The sequence below is a fragment of the Camellia sinensis genome, chromosome 1 (genome assembly GCF_055761805.1).
Source record: "Camellia sinensis isolate YWXY chromosome 1, ASM5576180v1, whole genome shotgun sequence".
Taxonomy (NCBI): domain Eukaryota; kingdom Viridiplantae; phylum Streptophyta; class Magnoliopsida; order Ericales; family Theaceae; genus Camellia; species Camellia sinensis.
This window is the reverse complement of record NC_138961.1, coordinates 52760571-52766618: the sequence shown is the minus strand read 5'-3', so window position 1 is coordinate 52766618 and position 6048 is coordinate 52760571. Positions and strand designations below refer to the sequence as shown.

Below are 6048 nucleotides of genomic sequence, written 5' to 3'. Positions count from 1 at the left end.
CCGATAACCAAACAGTTATCTCTAATTTCAAAATTAAAGCATAACAACAATGATATAATCCAATACAACATCAAAATCTGAAACCACCATGATTTTTCCAAAATCTTAACAATCGATATTCAACACTCTTCAAGAGTCTTATGAATCTCAACATTTCAAAGGGAGTAACCAATACTCATAATTTCCAAATATTTCAAAAATATTCCCAACCAAATTCTTTTTTCAAAAACCTCAAGGTTAAACTAGGTGTTCATAAAAGAAAAAAAAAAAAATTGGGGTTTCTTTCTCAAAGTTCTATTTTCATCCAAAACCAAGTCACAAACTAACAAAAATAACATTTATTTATTAACAAGCAAAACCCAAGAGAATCCCATTTTTTATGCGTGCGTGCGCGCGCGCACACACACACACATATCTGAAGCAAACCCTAGCTTTCTCCAATCTTTGTTTAACAAAATAACACATATCAAAGCTAAAGAGCATATAGTCATCAAGAAAACCCTTACCTCAAAGCAAGGAGGATGAAAGAAGAAAACCCCCAAAAGTTGATGGTAGGGAAACGATGATTTGCTCCAATTAGAGCAAACCTCTTGACAAGCTCTACACTTTATCTCAAAAGAGTAAAGTGAGAAGATGACTCTAAGTGAGTAGATATGAAGATCTAGTGCGAAAAACAAGTTTAGAAAGAGAGATGGTGACCCATAGTGTAAGTAGGAAAATGAAAAGAGAAAAGAGGAAGAAAAGTGAGGAAAGACAGTGGATTGGGGTCTATTTATAGTATAGATCAAAGATAGAATGTTTCCCAAAAGTCAACTAAGAATATAAGTAAAAAAGTCTCAAAAAGTAGGACCAAATGCAGCAAACACAAAATCTGAATTTATATCAAGTGCTAAGAGGGGTGTCGATACTAAGCAGTGTTGAAACACTCACATAAGCAGCAAATAGGGAGTCGACACCCAAAAGCCCTTGTGCCGACCCCAAAAACTAGTAGCAACACCAAGAACAAATAGGTAGGACAGTGTCGATACCCAAAAAGGGTGGTGTTGATACCAGAAAGCAGAACCAAAAAGGGTGGTGTTGATACCAGAAAGCAGAACCAAAAAGAAAGAAATAGAGAATAGTAGGTGTCAACCCTTTAAAAGTCAAGTGTCGACATCAGAACAAAAATTCTAAGTGCACAATGAACTTTTCAACAAAATGAAGCACGAGTGAACAATCCCAATAAATCTAAATCGAATTTTATGCCACAAAAACAATAATACAACAACTTAAAGATTCAAATGACAAAAGAAAAGGAAATTAAATATACTTTCCAATTATTTAAAAAACGCAAGTATTACATCCCTTACATAGGACTAGGATTTAATTTTTTATTTTTTTTATTTTTGTATTTTTAAATTTTTTTTGTGTCAACTAAGTTGATTAGTTGCTAACATCATATTCTACTACTCTCTCTCTCTCTCTCTCTCTCTCTATATATATATATATATATATATATTTACTAGTGCATGCTCGTGCCTGAAGGCACGGTGCAATTAATAATGAGATTAAAATATAAATCAAAATAAAATTATTAAAATATAATGGTAAAATTTTCTTTGTTTGATCTTCTTTTTCAATAGTGGTGGACAGTCACAGAGCGGAGGTGGCAATGTGAACCTTATTTCAACACCCATTTCAAAAAGTTCTTCAAAATCATAAAAAATTATCATTCATTTTCCATTAAGGAATTAAATCCATTTCATAAATCAAACTAAAAATAAAAATACATTTCTAAAATCAAAACTCATTTTATGAAGATCAAATATTATTTCAGACGCAAATCAAATCAAACTAAACCAAATAACATAGGTTACACCTATAAAACAACAAAAACAAAATCATAGGTTCCAAATGAGTATAGATCATAGATTTGGATAGGAATTTTAAATAAATAAAAAAAATGTTAAGGGAAATGTCAATGAAATATAAGCTAATTTTTTTATCCATTTATCTCACCTTTCCCTTTTACAATGCAAGGGAAGGGAAGCCTCTATCTATTTACAGTGAGGTTACTTCTTTACAATTACCAATAAGTAACCAAACAAATGTGACATCACAACCCACAACTATGAATGCCAAAAAATCACAAAAATAATTTCTATGAGCATATAGAAAAACAAACCAAGCACTCTTGCTAGGGTAACTGCATTAACAACCCCCTCCTCCCTCTCTAAAAATAAATAAATAAATAAAAACAAAATACTACACACTAAACCAAGTACACCAATCAGCTACTAATAAGCATGCTAGAAAGAGGCAATGCAAAAACAAATTTTCAATATCTTAGTCTTAAAAAATTTCAATTATCTCAATTATCTCAAATTTTCTTGGTCTTTTCCATTATCTAATTTGATACATATCTTTCCCTTCATCTATGATTCCCATCTACAGGCTATAAATAGCAATTAATAACAATCACTCTGACCAAAAGATAAAATAAAATACAATCACTGTTTCAACCCTCCATAGTGAGTGACAATTTTTCAACATGAAAAACACAATCACTCTTGCAAGTAAAATCTATTATATCATCACAATTAGATGACAACGTTGCAGCAAACAAAGAAGTCAGTGGATATAAAAAAAAGGCACTAATCAACCACTAATCAAGAAAATTATTAAAAAAAAAAAAGATTGCCCAGTTCTTTTGGTTGAACCCACATGGCCAGCAGGTTTTCCTAAAACAGAAGATTGCCATTGTTAAGGTGAAAAAGCAATTTGACTGCCAGAAAAGGAAAGGAAAATGCAAAATCCACAGAGACATAGCAAGTTGAATACCAGATATTCATTGCAAGCAAACTACTCTACAGTTGCTACATAAAAAGACCAATCAAACAAAGGGTTCCCATTGCAAGCAAGTTGTGGCCCTTTCTATTACCAATAAAAGTATTTGTCAAAGTTTTCATTTTTATGGATACCCAATTTCCCATATTAGAAAATCAAAAATCACAGGCCGATTTTTGTTTATAAGTTTCATTGCTTCTACATCCTAACTCCTCGTCAATCCTATCAAGCACCCTTGTCCGATAAGGTTTAGAAGGGACAACTTAACTGTATTGTATTCATGTCTGCTACTTTTCAACAGCATTATCTCTGATTTTAAACAAAGTTTCAACATCACAGCTGGCAATGTTGTATCAATAGAGATCAAAGAGAATAATGGTTATAACTATTCTTTCCAAACACCAAAAATGAACATGCACTCAATTCAATTATATCCAACTAAGCCTGATCCTAACTTCACATATACAGAACATTCATGATCCAACGATCACATAAACCAGACACTTGTCAGCCCACTTACATACTACACATTTTCAATTTATTTTATTTTATTTTATTTCCACAACACATAAAATGGAACATTTATAAGAATTCAATCCAGCATAATATTGAATTATAGAAATGCTCAAACAGAGCTATATCATTAGTAATTTCAATTCAATTATCTGAATGAAACATGTTTCACTGCACATTTTCCTCATAGGCTACTAAGAATATAAATTCAAAACAGTTTCATCACTCCATTCAGAAATCTGATATACACATACCTTCAGGAAACGTCTGCAGCCTCGGCAACCCGACCTCAATGCCATCGACAACATATTCAATTGCAATGCACAAAGCACTCCATATTCAATTGCAATGCACAAAGCAGAAATTCAAGGAAGTCTAGTGAAACTTAAAATCAAAATTCCTCACCTTCTTATCCAACTTCTCAGAGATGATCACATGTTTAAGATTAGCATCCTTCCTCTTTTTAAGAACTCCATCCCTCTTCTTTTTGGCACTCTCGTGCTCTTCCACCATCCAAAAACTCTTCTACTTTCTTTAAACATTGTAAAAGCAGATGTCAGGAAAATCACTGAAAATAAAATAAAAAAGAAGAAAAAAAAAAGTGAAAGTGAAAAAACAAAGAAGAAAACTAACCAAGAGGCTGAAGCTAGTGACAGAGGCAAAGGAGGTGGCAATGGAAGCACCAGAGAGAGGAAGCTCACCAAGATGACCCACAAACATAACAGATATCACATGTAAACAATACAATAACAGATTCATTGCTACTATTGGCCCTGCCAGACTTAACTGCTTCTTCATTTCTGTCAAAATATCATCTTTCTTGATTCCCTCCAATCCTTTTTTGGATTCTATCAACCTTTGATTTAGAATCAGTGGTGATTAAAGCCCTTGTGGATCAACCAACTAAGAAGGTAAATTCCATTGTCTTAATTTTTTTTTTATTAATTTAGCTCCCATACAAATAGGTTTTCTTTTTTAGTGGGGCAAAATAACTAATACAATCTGATCCTTTAACTTGACACCATACAACAGGGAGATTCTTTCTGTATTGTCAAATTTCCAAATATGTCGATTGTCAAGTTTCAGATTCATAAATTCTTTAATTGTGAAAAATTGATCACATTCATCTTATTAAATTGTTGACCAAAATTTGGAAATTTTCAACTACACATAGCTTGTCTTATTCCATGCAAGAATTTGTTTTGATACCCCTTAGCCTTCAACCATCTAATTTTTTCTTCAGTGAACTCCATATTCAATTGCAATGCACAAAGCAGAAATTGAAAGAAGTCTAGTGAAACTTAAAATCAAGATTCCTCACCTTCTTCCATCTATGACATTATTTATATTTGTGGTATATGACTGTAGTTGGGAGGCTTTAAATGCATCCTAAAATTTTAAGTGCATTTAGAGCCTGCCCTATAATTGCATGCATACCTAAAATTTTAAGTGCATTTAGAGCCTGCCCTATAATTGTATGCATACCTAGTAATTCATGGTTTCATATATTGATTTTTAGGAAATTTAAAGAAGAAAAAAAAACTTCAAAATCTTGACCTTGGTAACAAATCAATCCTAACTTGAAATTATTTTAATTCTAACCATTCATTTCTATGGGCCATTTAAACAGTCTAACAATTTTTTCCTTTTATTTTGGTGTTGACAGTCATTTGCTACCCTTACCATGATCCATCACTACTCTCATCTCTTTTCCCCATCTACCACTACTCATTTTCCTCACAAATGGGCATCAAAACGTCTATTTCTCTAACCCCACTAAAAAACAATGGTCACCACCACATACATCAATTTCATATGGTACTGTCAAAATTTCATAGGTCATGTATCTCACCAACTTAAGGTACGACTCTACAAACCCATATCAGTTACTTTGGGCTTTGTTTAAAAGGAAAGAAAAAAAATTAAATTTATGAAAAGGAAACCTAGGAGAAATTATTCTTTTGCTCAGCCAAACACAAACACAAATAAAAATAAAAATGAGAGAGAGGTATCGCGGAAACTGACAAAGATAAAATCCTGAAATTTCAAGCGGAAATTAAAATCATTACCCAACTAAATAAAAATATACTCACAAAGATAATATATATAAAAAATGTATACAATCCAGATTCTTTGTAAAAAATCTATATATAAATAAAAAAATCTATACAACATATATCCAAATAAAATCTATACAATCTATATCCAAATTCTTTGTAAAAAATCTATAGAATTTGTAAAAAAAATCTATACAATCTATATCCAAATAAAATGTATACAATCTATAAACAAATAAAATCTAGTACATAGTCACCATATAAAATGAAAAGAGTGATCTTACTTGGAGAGCAGCAGTTTCGGGAGTGAGGGTATGGAAGAAGAAGAACAGGGCTGGAGAGCAACAGAGGGAAAATCTGAAAAGAAATTGAAAATTAAGTTTATGAATATTTGTATGTTGGCAAGTGTCTTTATTTGAAACACACAAAATTTATATGATACAAATGGAAGTGAAGCCGAAGAGAAGGAAACTATACACAATTAAATAGAGATTAGACAAAAAAATAACACATTAATAACCAATTGGCGTTTATTTTCACAATTCAAACTTAATGCAATTGCGCATGAATAGCCTTACCTTGGAGTTGGTTGCAATAGCCCGTATTAAGGTTGTGAATTAAATTTCTTAGTGGTATTAATTAATTAATTGTA

The 6048-nt window shown here is 31.9% G+C and overlaps 1 long non-coding RNA gene across 1 annotated transcript; it reads right to left on the bottom strand.

Annotated features, from left to right (window-relative positions):
• Positions 1-3381: 3381 nt before the first annotated feature.
• On the bottom strand, positions 3382-6048 carry LOC145789716 (uncharacterized). Its single transcript, XR_014327962.1, has 3 exons — positions 4777-6048; positions 3973-4728; positions 3382-3871 (listed from the first exon to the last, which is right to left on the bottom strand). It is a non-coding gene; the product is annotated as an uncharacterized LOC145789716 (long non-coding RNA).